The 14,257-nt window shown below is 38.1% G+C and overlaps 1 protein-coding gene across 14 annotated transcripts in view; it reads right to left on the reverse strand.

Moving 5' to 3' along the window:
* The window catches only part of CRPPA (CDP-L-ribitol pyrophosphorylase A), a 410,033-nt gene that overhangs the window by 87,377 nt on the left and 308,399 nt on the right, over positions 1-14,257 (reverse strand). The window lies entirely within an intron of this gene.

Here is a 14,257-nt window from a genome sequence, read left to right on the forward strand (position 1 = left end):
CCTCGGGGATGGGCGAGCCGAGTTCAGGACACTGGTCCACCAGAATCCTCCTGGCCCCACGTAATATCAATCAGCAAGAGCTCTCTCAGAGATCTCCATCTCAACGCTAAGACCTAGCTCCACTCAATGACCAGAAAGCTCCAGTGCTGGACACCCCACGCCAAACAACAAGCAAGACAGGAACACAAACCCACCCATTAGCAGAGAGGCTGCCTAACCTCATATTAAGTTCAAAGACACCCCAAAACACACCACTGGACGCGATCCTGCCCACCAGAAGGACAAGATCCAGCCTCATCCACCAGAACACAGGCACCAGTCCCCTCCAACAGGAAGCGTACAAAACCCACTAAACCAACCTTACCCAGTGGGGGCAGTCACCAAACACAACAGGAACTATGAACCCGCAGCCTGCGAAAAGGAGACCCCAAACACAGTAAGTTAAGCAAAATGAGAAGACAGAGAAATACACAGCAGATGAAGCAGCAAGGTAAAAACCCAGCAGACCAAACAAATGAAGAGGAAATAGGCAGTCTACCTGAAAAAGAATTCAGAGTAATGATAGTAAAGATGATCCAAAATCTTGGAAATAGAATAGACAAAATGCAAGAAACGTTTTAACAAGGACCTAGAAGAACTAAAGAGCAAACAAACAATGATAAACACCACAATAAATGAAATTAAAAACCCTCTAGAAGGAATCAATAGCAGAATAACTGAGGCAGAAGAACGGATAAGTGACCTGGAAGATAAAATAGTGGAAATAACTACCACAGAGCAGAATAAAGAAAAAAGAATTAAAAGAATTGAGGACAGTCTCAGAGACCTCTGGGACAACAATAAACGCACCAACATTCAAATTTATAGGGGTCCCAGAAGAAGAGAAAAAAAAAACAGACTGAGAAAATATTTGAAGAGATTATAGTTGAAAATTTCCCTCATATGGGAAAGGAAATAGTCAATCAAGTTCAGGAAGTGCAGAGAGTCTCATACAAGATAAATCCAAGGAGAAACATGCCAAGACACATATTAATCAAACTATCAAAAATTAAATACAAAGAAAAAATATTAAAAGCAGCAAGAGAAAAGCAACAAATAACATACAAGGGAATCCCCATAAGGTTAACAGCGGATCTTTCAGCAGAAACTGCAAGCCTGAAGGGAGTGGCAGAATATCTTTAAAGTGATGAAAGGGAAAAGCCTACAAGATTACTCTACCCGGCAAGGATCTCGTTCAGATTCGATGGAGAAGTTAAAACCTTTACAGACAAGCAAAAGCTAAGAGAATTCAGCACCACCAAACCAGCTTTACAACAAATGCTAAAGGACTTCTCTAGGCAGCATACACAAGAGAAGGAAAAGACCTACAATAACAAACCCAAAACAATTAAGAAAATGGGAATAGGAAAATACATATCGATAACTACCTTAAAGGTAAATGGATAAAATGCTCCAACCAAAAGACATAGACTGGCTGAAAGTATACAAAAACAAGACCCATATATAGGCTGTCTACAAGAGACCGAGTTCAGACCCAGGGACACATACAGACTGAAAGTGAAGGGATGGAAAAAGATATTCCATGCAAATGGAAATCAAAAGAAAGCTGAATAGCAATTCTCATATCAGACAAAATAGACTTTAAAATAAAGACTATTACAAGAGACAAAGAAGGACACTACATGATAATCAAGGGATCAATCCAAGAAGAAGATATAACAATTGTAAATATTTATGCACCCAACATAGGAGCACCTCAATACATAAGGCAAATGCTAACAGCCATAAAGAGGGAATTGAAAGTAACACAGTAATAGTAGGGGACTTTTAACATCCCACTTTCATCAATGGACAATTCAACCAAAATGAAAATAAATAAGGAAACACAAGCTTTAAATGATACATTAAACAAGATGGACTTAATTGATATTTATAGGACATTCCATCGAAAAACAGAATACACTTCTTCTCAAGTGCTCATGGAAAATTCACTGGGCTAGATATATATTTGTATAGATATCTTGGGTCACAAATGAAGCCTTGGTAAATTTAAGAAAATTGAAATCGTATCAAGTATCTTTTCCGACCACTGCGCTATGAGACTAGATATCAATTACAGGAAAAAAAACTGTAAAAAATACAAACACATGGAGGCTAAACAATATGCGAGTAAATAACCAAGACATCACTGAGGAAATCAAAAAATACCTAAAATAAATGATAATGAAAACACGACGACTCCAAACCTATGGGATGCAGCAAAAGCAGTTCTAAGAGGGAAGTTTATAGCAGTACAATCCTACCTCAAGAAACAAGAAACATCTCAAATAAAAAACCTAACCTTACACCTAAAGCAATTAGAAACAGAAGAGCAAAAAGAACCCAAAGTTAGCAGAAGGAAAGAAATCATAAAGATCAGATCAGAAAGAAATTAAGGAAATGACAGCAAAGATCACTAAAACTAAAAGCTGGTTCTTTGAGAAGATAAACAAAATTGATAAACCATTAGCCAGACTCATCAAGAAAAAAAAGGAAAAGACTCAAATCAACAGAATTAGAAATGAAAGAGGAGAAGTAGCAACTGACACTGCAGAAATACAAAGGATAATGAGAGATTACAACAAGCAGCTATATGCCAATAAAATGGACCACCTGGAAGAAATGGGCAAAATCTTACAAAAGCACAACTTCTGAGACTGAAACAGGAAGAAATAGAAAATATAAACAGACCAATCACAAGCACTGAAATTGAAACTGTGATTTAAAATCTTCCAACCAACAAAAGCCCAGGACACATGGCTTCACAGGCGAATTCTATCAAACGTTTAGAGAAGAGCAAACACCTACCCTTCTTAAACTCTTCCAAAATAGAGCAGAGGGAGGAACACTCCCAAACTCATTCTACGAGGCCACCATCACCCTGTTACCAAAACCAGACAAAGATGTCACAAAAAAAGAAAACTACAGGCCAATATCACTGATGAACATAGATGCAAAAGTCCTCAACAAAATACTAGCAAACAGAATGCAACAGCACATGAAAAGGATCATACACCAAGATCAAGTGGGGTTTATCCCACAAATGCGAGGGTTCTTCAAAATACATAAATCAATGTGATACATCATATTAACAAACTGAAGGAGAAAAACCACATGATCATCTCAATAGATGCAGAAAAAGCTTTCAACAAAATTCAACACCAATTTATGATAAAAACCCTGCAGAAAGCAGGCATAGAGGGAACTTACCTCAACATAATAAAGGCCATATATGACAAACCCACAGCCAATATCATTCTCAGTGTGAAAAACTGAAACCATTTCCACTAAGATCAGGGACAAGACAAGGTTGCCCACTCTCACCACTATTATTCAACATAGTTTTGGAAGTTTTAGCCACAGCAATCAGAGAAGAAAAAGAAATAAAAGGAATCCAAATGAGAAAAGAAGTAAAACTGTCACTGTTTGCAGATGGCATGATACTATACATAGAGAATCCTAAAGATGCTACCAGAAAACTACTGGAGCTAATCAATGACTTTGGTAAAGTATCAGGATACAAAATTAATGCACAGAAATCTCTTGCATTCCTATACACTAATGATGAACAATCTGAAAAAGAAATTAAGGAAACACTCCCATTTACCATCGCAATAAAAAGAATAAAATACCTAGGAATAAACCTACCTAGAGACAAAAGACCTGTATGCAGAAAACTATAAGACACTGATGAAAGAAATTAAAGATGATACAAACAGATGGAGAGATATAGCATGTTCTTGGATTGGAAGAATCAACATTGTGAAAATGACTATACTACCCAAAGCAATCTACAGATGCAATGCAATCCCTATCACACTACCAATGGCATTTTTCACAGAACTAGAACAAAAAATTTCACAATTTGTATGGAAACACAAAAGATCCCGAATAGCCATAGCAATCTTGAGAAAGAAAAACGGAGCTGGAGGAATCAGGCTCCCTGACTTCAGACTATACTACAAAGTTACAATAATCGAGACAGTATGGTACTGGCACAAAAACAGAAATACAGATCAATGGAACAGGATAGAAAGCCCAGAAATAAACCCATGCACATATGGTCACCTTATTTTTTATTTTTTTAACACCTTATTGGAGTCTAATTGCTTTACAATGGTGTCTTAGTTTCTGCTTTATAACAAAGTGAATCAGATATATATATATATGTATATATATATATATATATATATATATATATATATATCTCCCCATATCTCTTCCCTCTTGCGTCTCCCTCCCTTCCACCCGGTCACCTTATTTTTTTGATAAAGGAGGCAAGAATATACAATGGAGAAAAGACAGCCTCTTCAATAAGTGGTGCTGACAAAACTGTACAGCTACATGTAAAAGAATGAAATTAGAACACTCTGTAACACCATACACAAAAATAAACTCAAAATGGAATAAAGACCTAAATGTAAATTCAGACACTATAAAACTCTTAGAGGAAGACATAGGCAGAACATTCTATGACATAAATCACAGCAAGATCCTTTTAGACCCACCTCCTAAAGAAATGGAAGTAAAAACAAAAATAAATGGGACCTAATGAAGCTTAAAAACTCTTGCACAGCAAAGGAAACCATAAACAAGACAAAAAGACGACCCTCAGAATGGGAGAAAATATTTGCAAACGAAACAACTGACAAAGGATCAATCTCCAAATTTACAAGCAGCTTAAGCCGCTCAATATCAAAAAAACAAACAACCCAATCCAAAAATGGGCAGAAGACCTAAACAGACATTTCTCCAAAGAAGATATACAGGTTGCCAACAAACACATGAAAGGATGCTCAACATCACTAACCATTAGAGAAACGCAAATCAAAACCACAATGAGGTACTATCACACACTGGTCAGAATGGCCAACATTAAAAATCTACAAATGACAAATGCTGGAGAGGGTGTAGAAAGAAGGGAACCCTCCTACACTGCTGGTGGGAATGTAAGTTGATGCAGCCACTATGGAAAACAGTATTGAAGTTCCTCAGAAAACTAAAAATAGAATTACCATATGATCCAGCAATCCCACTCCTGGGCATATACCCAGACAAAACTATAATTCGAAAAGATATATGCACCCCAATGTTCATAGAACCCCTATTCACAACAGCCAAGACATGGAAACAATCTAAATGTCCATCAACATATGAATGGATAAAGAAAATGTGGTACATATATACAATGGAATATTACTCAACCATAAAAAAGAACAAAATAATGCCATTTGCAGCAACATAGATGCAATTAGAAATTATCACACTAAGTGAAGTCAGAAAGAGAAAGACAAACACCATATGATATCACTTATATGTAGAATCTAAAGTATGACACAAATGAACCTATCTACAAGATAGAAACAAAGTCACAGACATAGAGAACAGACTTGTGTTTGCCAAGGGGGAGGGTACTGGGGGAGGGATGGAATGGGAGGCCGGAGTTAGCAGATGTAAGCTACTGTATGTATTGATAGAACGGATAAACAAGGTCCTACTCTACAGCACAGGGAACTATATTCAATATCCTATAGTAAACCATAATGGAAAAGAATACTTTGAAAAGAATGTATATATATGTAAAAACAAAATAAAATAGGCATGAACTACTATATTCCCAAATCAAATCAACATTTAAAGAAAGGATACAGGGACCTGGGTCATTTTGCTAGTCTTGATTGCTGGCCTTTTAGGGACAGTGGGGACTGATGGCTGAGGATTAGAGGGGCAGTTCTGATGCTCTGATGCTTCTTGAGACCCAGGTTCTTTGTACACCCCTGATGCAAGAGGAACCTGAACAATGCCAGAGGTTGCCTTTTATTCCAACCACACAGGACTGGGGCCTGAAATCAGGGATGAGTTGATTTTTAAAAAATAGATATTTTTCGACATATGAATTTATAAATTGAGATTCTAACATATCACATAGGCTTCAATGGATTCTTAGATATCATTTGATTTATGTATTCTCTCTTGCTCAGCCAGGCTGTAAACTAAACTTGACAATTTATATCCCAACAGATATAGGCTTAACTAAAGGATTGTTGATACTGCTGCTAGACAGAAATTAAATTTTATACCTGAAAGGGACCTTAGCAGATTACCATTATATTTAATATAAGCTGGAGTTAACGAGAGGACTAAAATTTCACACTTAGCCTCAAGAAGATTTCATCTTAAAAGTGAACAGAGGTGTATAAAGAAAACATTTCAATATAAAATATAATTGGTAATGAACATGCTATGTGAATACCGAAGAAAGATGATACCACTAATTTCACTTTTACCATATCACTTTCCATTGCCATGATTTTCATTTGTTTCTCACCTTTCCAGAAAAAGTGTCAAAGAGAATAGGCATCCTGCCTTACCTCTTTGTAGAATGTGCCTTTATCTCCCTGTAGAATTTCCATAGGACCCAGAGATCCTGAACGTAAGAGATGTTTAATAATTAGGGACCAGGATGTGGTCTGCTATGTAGTTCTCATGTTAATACCAGGAGATACACATCTACTGCTAATGACTAACTCTGACAGTTGGCCTGAAGCCCACAGAAGAATGAGAATCAAAACAAAAATACACAACTGAATAAATAGATTCTAAAATTTTTATCAACGTATCTATTATTAGTCATTTTTTATTGTAATTTAGATAACATTTAGATCCTATTGATGAGAAGCCGTGTAGGGGGGAATTAAAAAATACAGGATTGTGGTCCTGCCTGTGCCACTTACAAGCTATGTGATCGTAGGATCTTCACTTGGCCTCTAGGAGCCTCAGGCTCTTTTATAAAGTATGGAAAACTGTGTTCTCAAGAAAGTTACATCAGATATGCAAAATTTATATGGCAAAGAGTAAAACACACTTAATGGTAATTACTACTGAATAACTAGGTGGTCTCCAAAATACTCTTTTACCACAATAAAGATCACAAAGGAAAAAAGCAGTCTTTTACATACTTTGTCCACTCCTGTGTTACTTTGTATAATTGTCTTCTTTAATCTATTCAAGGCTCATAACATATTTCTCCCGGGGGTGTCCCCTGGTGACACAGTGGTTAAAAATCCGCCTGCCAATGGAGGGGACACAGGTTCGATCCCTGGTATGGGAAGATCCCACATGCCGCGGAGCAACTAAGCCTGTGAGCCACAACTACTGAGCCTGCGCTCTAGAGCCCACGAGCCACAGCTACTGCAGCCTGCGCACCTAGAGCCTGCACTCCGCAACAAGAGAAGCCACTGCAATGAGAAGCCCGTGCACCACAACGAAGAGTAGCCCCTGCTCGCCGCAACTAGAGAAAGCCCACGTGCAGCAATGAAGACCCAACGCAGCCAAAAAATAAATTAATAAAAATAAATTAATTTAAAAAAATATATTTCTCCCAGATAGATATGAACTATTTTCGGGGAAAAAAAATCTTTTTGACAGTGTTACAAGTGGACCATGGATGAGACTAAAAAGTCCAGACCTTGGGAAATGTATCAATATTCACACTATTCTGTGTTTAACAGCAAGTTAAACACAAGCATTTCTCTTGAAGAGAATGGATGACAGCGCTATCACCCCTTCTGGGGAGTGTCTAATTGTAATACAAGGAATAAGCTAAGTTCTTTGGATGGGGATATACTAGAGAGTAGACACTGCTTGCCGTATGGTCCAGGAGTAGTTGGGCCCAAACACCCAGGAATCTACAGTGCTTCTGGTAGAGAGCCAAGCGGAGACAGGCCTCCCTCCCTCTGCTTCTCTTTAGTGGTAGCACATGTCCCTGTAGCAACAAAAACATGATCGCAGTTTCAGGGAGAGTCCAGCCTCTACCTCCTGGAACTGCATGCATCTGTGATCAAGCTCTCTGAGTGAGCTGGAAGAGCATTTAAGACCAATACTCTGAACGCAAGTACAGTCCCTCCTAGGGGGCTGCTGTGGGACACACAGGGATGCTTCAGACTGCAGACGGCCGTGCCCAGGAAAGTGGTTTTCTCATGAAGGTAATAATAGCGTGGTGACAAGATGAAAAATAAAGGGTAAAAGAAACTGCAGCATGCATGAAATTGCTGGGGAGGATACTGTGATTCAGGTTAGTTTCTGACAAAAACCATGTGGGTTCATGTTTTAATTTGGGTTTAGAAAAAAAGTGTGTAAAATCATTTTCACATCACAGGCTAGTGAAGTCACCAATATTAAAGTTGTACAATCACAAAAATTGTGTTGAATCTGCATTGCCAATGAGTATTGCTAATTGTGTATAATTATGACTATGTATTTATTATGTATAAATATGTACAACATATTTTCTCTATTTTTCCCAATTTGAGATAAACCTGGCTAAATCAGTAATACCTAATCTCTATAAGTTCTTCTTGTATGTGCATACAAAACATAAGCTTACAATGCAATTGTTTTAGAACAACTCTTTCAAGAAAATATTGACATAAAAATACGTGTATACGTGTATATTGCTTTTCTCTTTCTCTACATTCTCATTCTTCCTCTACACATACACAATCAAGAAGAAATTCACAAGACATCATAATGGGGGAATTAAATTTTGGGGTCTTTCTTAAGAGAAAGGTTTACATTTAAGTTTTTTTTATGAATGCATTTATTTATTTATGGCTCTGTTAGGTCTTCATTGCTGTGCGCAGGCTTTCTCTAGTTGTGATGACCGGAGGCCACTCTTTTTCCCTGTGCGCAGGCTTCTCATTGTCGTGGCTTCTCTTGTTGTGGAGCACGGACTCTAGGCGTGCAGGCTTCAGTATTTGTGGCACTTGGGCTCCATAGTTGTGGCTCGTGGGCTCTAGGAGCTCAGGCCCAGTAGTTGCGGCACACGGGCCTAGTTGCTCTGCGGCATGTGGGATCCTCCCGGACCAGGGCCCGAAACCGGGTCTCCTGCGTTGGCAGGCGGATTCTTAACCACTGCGCCACCAGGAAAGCCCTACATTTAAGTTTTAACTCTGGTTCAAAAAAAAAAATGAAAAGACCACAATTTTCAATTCATACACCAGAGAGTTGCAAGAAGAGAACAGTGTGTATCAAAAAGGCTCTACTGGAAAAATCCCCAACCTATCAAACTGTCCTTTACTGTATTCACAGATTTATGCAGATGTGTAAAGAGGTTCATTCACTCTTTACTAACTGTAAAGATAGATAATTGACATTATATATATTTTGTGTACTAAAAGAATATAAAAGAGTGGCTTCAGAATTGAAGGTTTGTTTGATATTAAGCCATACTTAGAAGTTAGTAAAATAAAATTCTATCTAGGCAACACATATAGCTTTGGGAAGGAGTAATATTACGCGTAACTCCATGATTAATCCAAATCTTTTAATATCCTTTAAGGTTCTCAAACCAGAGCCAAGAATATTTGGTCTATAGTTGATTCTCTCTGCTATCTTTTTATAGCATATTGCACTTAATCTTAAATTCCTGATTTATGGTAGAATTTATGGATATTCCCACTGGGATACTAAAGCTCTTAATTTGTTTACATATTTTGGCTTTTTTCCAGATTTATGTGACCAGTAACTGATCCAAGAAACAAACAGGCGGAAATGTCTTTGAATAGCATTCTTTTACTATCAGGTCATACACATCTCCATTCAGTAAAACAGGCCACTGAATTCCTGAACTCCGCAGTTCAATAATACATTTTTAAAACTCAGGTGGGATGAAAGAGAATGATTTTCTATTCAAACAAGAAAAGAAAAAGGAACTATGAACTTAACAGGGTCTTAAAAACACATACACAGGACGGAAAAGGAATTCCTCCAAACTACTGAAAAAAATTAGTAACACAGATTTTATCATCTATTTCCTCCTCCTCAAAGGAATGTTTTGTTATCCACTTAGACTGAAGAGATTGCTTTCAATTAAATTAAGTGCTCAGATGTAAAGAATAGAAAAGTAAAGAAAAAAAGAAAAGAAAAAGCTTTCCAGGTTCATTAGGTCCCATTTGTTTATTTTTGTTTTTATTTCCATTTCTCTAGGAGATGAGTCAAAAAGGATCTTGCTGTGATTGACATCATAGAGTGTTCTGCCTATGTTTTCCTCTAAGAGTTTTAGAGTGTCTCTCCTTACATTTACGTATTTAATCCATTTTGAGCTTATTTTTGTGTATCATGTTAGGGAGTGTTCTAATTTCATACTTTTACATGTACCTGTCCAGTTTGCCCAGCACCACTTATTGAAGAGGCTGTCTTTTCTCCACTGTATATTCTTGCCTCCTTTATCAAAGATAAGGTGACCATATGTGCATGGGTTTATCTCTGGGCTTTCTATCCTGTTCCACTGATCTATATTTCTGTTTTTGTGCCAGTACCAGACTGTCTTGATTACTGTAGCTTCGTAGTATAGTCTGAAGTCAGGAAGCCTGATTCCTCCAGCTCCGTTTTTCGTTCTCAAGATTGCTTTGGCTATTCGGGGTCTTTTGTGTTTCCATACAAATTGTGAACTTTTTTATTCTAGTTCTGTGAAAAATGCCAGTGGTAGTTTGATAGGGATTGCATTGAATCTGTAGATTGCTTTGGGTAGTAGAGTCATTTTCACAATGTTAATTCTTCCAATCCAAGAACATGATATATCTCTCTATCTGTTTGTATCATCTTTAATTTCTTTCATCAGTTTCTTATAATTTTCTGCATACAGGTCTTTTGTCTCCTTAGGTAGGTTTATTCCTAGATATTTTATTCTTTTTGTTGCAGTGGTAAATGGGAGTGTTTTCTTAATTTCACTTTCAGATTTTTCATCATTAGGTATAAGAAAGCCAGAGATTTCTGTGCATTAATTTTGTATACTGCTACTTTACCAAATTCATTGATTAGCTCCAGTAGTTTTCTGGTAGCATCTTTAGGATTCTCTATGTATAGTATCATGTCATCTGCAAACAGTGACAGCTTTACTTCTTCTTTTCCAATTTGGATTCCTTTTATTTCCTATTCTTCTCTTATTGTGGTGGCTAAAACTTCCAAAACTATATTGAATAAGAGTGGTGAGAGTGGGCAACCTTGTCTTGTTCCTGATCTTAGTGGAAATGGTTTCAGTTTTTCACCATTGAGGAGGACGTTGGCTGTGGGTTTGTCATATTTGGACTTTATTATGTTGAGTAAAGTTCCCTCTATGCCTACTTTCTGCAGAGTTTTTATCATAATTGGGTGTTGAATTTTGTTGAAATCTTTCTCTGCATCTATTGAGATGATCATATGGTTTTTCTCCTTCAATTTGTTAATACGGTGTATCACATTGATTGATTTGCGTATACTGAAGAACCCTTGCATTCCTGGAATAAACCCCACTTGATCAGGGTGTATGATCATTTTACTGTGCTGTTGGATTCTGTTTGCTAGTATTTTGTTGTGGATTTTTGCATCTATGTTTATCAGTGATACTGGCCTGTAGTTTTCTTTCTTAGTGACATCTTTGTCTGGTTTTAGTATCAGGGTGATGGCGGCCTCGTAGAATGAGTTTGGGAGTGTTCCTCCCTCTGCTATACTTTGGAAGAGTTTGAGAAGGATAGATGTTAGCTCTTCTCTAAATGTTTGATAGAATTCGCCTGTGAAGACATCTGGCCCTGGGCTTTTGTTTGTTGGAAGATTTTTAATCACGGTTTTTGCACAGCAAAGGAAACCATAAACAAGACCGAAACACAACCCTCAGAATGGGAGAAAATATTTGCAAATGAAGCAACTGACAAAGGATTAATCTCCAAAATTTATAAGCAGCTCATGCAGCTCAATAACAAAAAAACAAACAACCCAATCCAAAAATGGGCAGAAGACCTAAATAGACATTTCTCCAAAGAAGATATACAGATGGCCAAGAAACACATGAAAGAATGCTCACCATCATTAATCATTAGAGAAATGAAAATCAAAGCTACAATGAGATATCATCTCACACCAGTCAGAATGGCCATCATCAAAAAATCTAGAAACAATAAATGCTGGAGAGGGTGTGGAGCAAAGGGAACACTCTTGCACTGCTGGTAGCAATGTGAATTGGTACAGCCACTATGGAGAACAGTATGGAGGTTCCTTAAAAAACCACAAACAGAACTACCATATGACCCGGCAATCCCACTACTGGGCATATACCCTGAGAAAACCATAATTCAAAAAGAGTCATGTACCGAAATAGTCATTGCAGCTCTATTTACAATAGTCCAGAGATGGAAACAAGCTAAGTATCCATCATCGGATGACTGGATAAAGAAGATGTGGCACATATATACAATGGAATATTACTCAGCCATAAAAAGAAACGAAATTGAGCTATTTGTAATGAGGTGGATGGACCTAGAGTCTGTCAAACAGAGTGAAGTCAGAAAGAGAAAGACAAATACCGTATGCTAACACATATATATGGAATCGAAGGGGAAAAAAATGTCATGAAGAACCTAGGGGTAAGACAGGAATAAAGACACAGACCTACTTGAGCATGGACTTGTGGATATGGGGAGGGGGAAGGGTAAGCTGTGACAAAGTGAGACAGTGGCATGGACATATATACACTACCAAACGTAAAATAGATAGCTAGTGGGAAGTAGCCGCATAGCACAGGGAGATCAGCTTGGTGCTTTGTGACCACCTAGAGGGGTGGGATAGGGAGGGTGGGCGGGAGGGAAGTGATATGGGAACATATGTTTATGTATAACTGATTCCCTTTGTTATAAAGCAGAAACTAACACACCCTTGTAAAGCAATTATACTCCAATAAAGATGTTAAAAAAAATAAAAAGAAAAGAAAAAGCTGACATACCAACCAACCAACCAATTTCAATAGCCCATTTTATAATGAGGTAGAACACAAAACAAAATGGATAGCTCCAAAATGGGAAAGCTCCAGAAACCTCATTTAGTTAATCTACTAGATGCTTTCCCAAACCTCATCCAAATAACCCAATTATTACAGTCCACATACTAGTGGAAATTCTTACAAAATTGGCCTCCATGTGAAATCTCAAATCATGTTTCCACTCAGGTCAAAAAGATCACTAGGATTGCCTTGTGGAAGCTTTTGCCTCTGGCTTAACTGCAATTTTGCAAAATGGAAAATGAGGGAATGCATCCAGGTAAAATTCTGGATGCAGATTTTAATCAGATTTTTTAAAACCTCAAGTAAAGAACAGTCCCTCCTAGTTGTAATCCAATTCCCTGAAACAGTATCCAAGGTAAAATCCGAAATTCTGGATTTCTAGACTCAGTTTGGCTTCCAGTGTGCTGGGTGATCATGAGCCCTTAATCTCTGTATCTGCCTTTTTGTAATTGTCATCCCACAAGGTTGATACAGACCTACCTCACAGAGACCCTGCAAGGATTAATTAAGGTTAAACAAGAAGAGAAAAGTGCATTAGACAATCCAGGCTTCGTCTATGCTGCTAAATAGACCCAGATGTTTTAACACCTGTTCAGATTATTTGGTAGCATCTTCACAAAGTAGAGTAATTTGCATAATGCATTTCAGCTGTAAAGACTAATAAAAAATATCCAATTACTTTTATTTTTATTCTATAGTACTTGCATTAGCAACAGAAAACCTGATTTTTTTCCTCAGTACACACTAACGTGTTAAAAGTCAGATTTTGTGTTTTGTGTTGCACAAATTTAGATGTGAATCTTTTTTTTTTTTTTTTTTTTTGCAGTAGGCGGGCCTCTCACTGTTGTGGCCTCTCCCGTTGCGGAGCACAGGCTCTGGACGCGCAGGCTCAGCGGCCATGGCTCACGGGCCCAGCCGCTCCGCAGCATGTGGGATCTTCCCGGACCGGGGCACGAACCTGTGTCCCCTGCATCGGCGGGCAGATTCTCAACTACTGCGCCACCAGGGAAGCCCAGACGTGAATCTTTTATCTGGTGATGTTAATGTATATTTTAATAAAGCCTTAAAATTAAAAAAAAAAAACCTTATATAAAAGTTATTTAAGGACTCATGATAAAACCCTGCACGATTTTTTTAGGTTACTTTTTTTTTGGGGGGGGTGGGGGGCTGTGTTGGGTCTTGGTTTCTGTGTGAGGGCTTTCTCTAGTTGTGGCAAGCGGGGGCCACTCTTCATCGTGGTGTGCGGGCCTCTCACTATGGCGGCCTCTCTTGTTGCGGAGCACAGGCTCCAGACACGCAGGCTCAGTAGTTGTGGCTCATGGGCCTAGTTGCTCCGTGGCATGTAGGTTCTTCCCAGACCAGGGCTCGAACCCGTGTCCCCTGCATTAGCAGGCAGATTCTCAACCA

The sequence above is a fragment of the Delphinapterus leucas genome, chromosome 9 (genome assembly GCF_059928025.1).
Source record: "Delphinapterus leucas isolate spDelLeu-1000000601 "Yukka" chromosome 9, BTC_Dleu_Yukka2, whole genome shotgun sequence".
Taxonomy (NCBI): domain Eukaryota; kingdom Metazoa; phylum Chordata; class Mammalia; order Artiodactyla; family Monodontidae; genus Delphinapterus; species Delphinapterus leucas.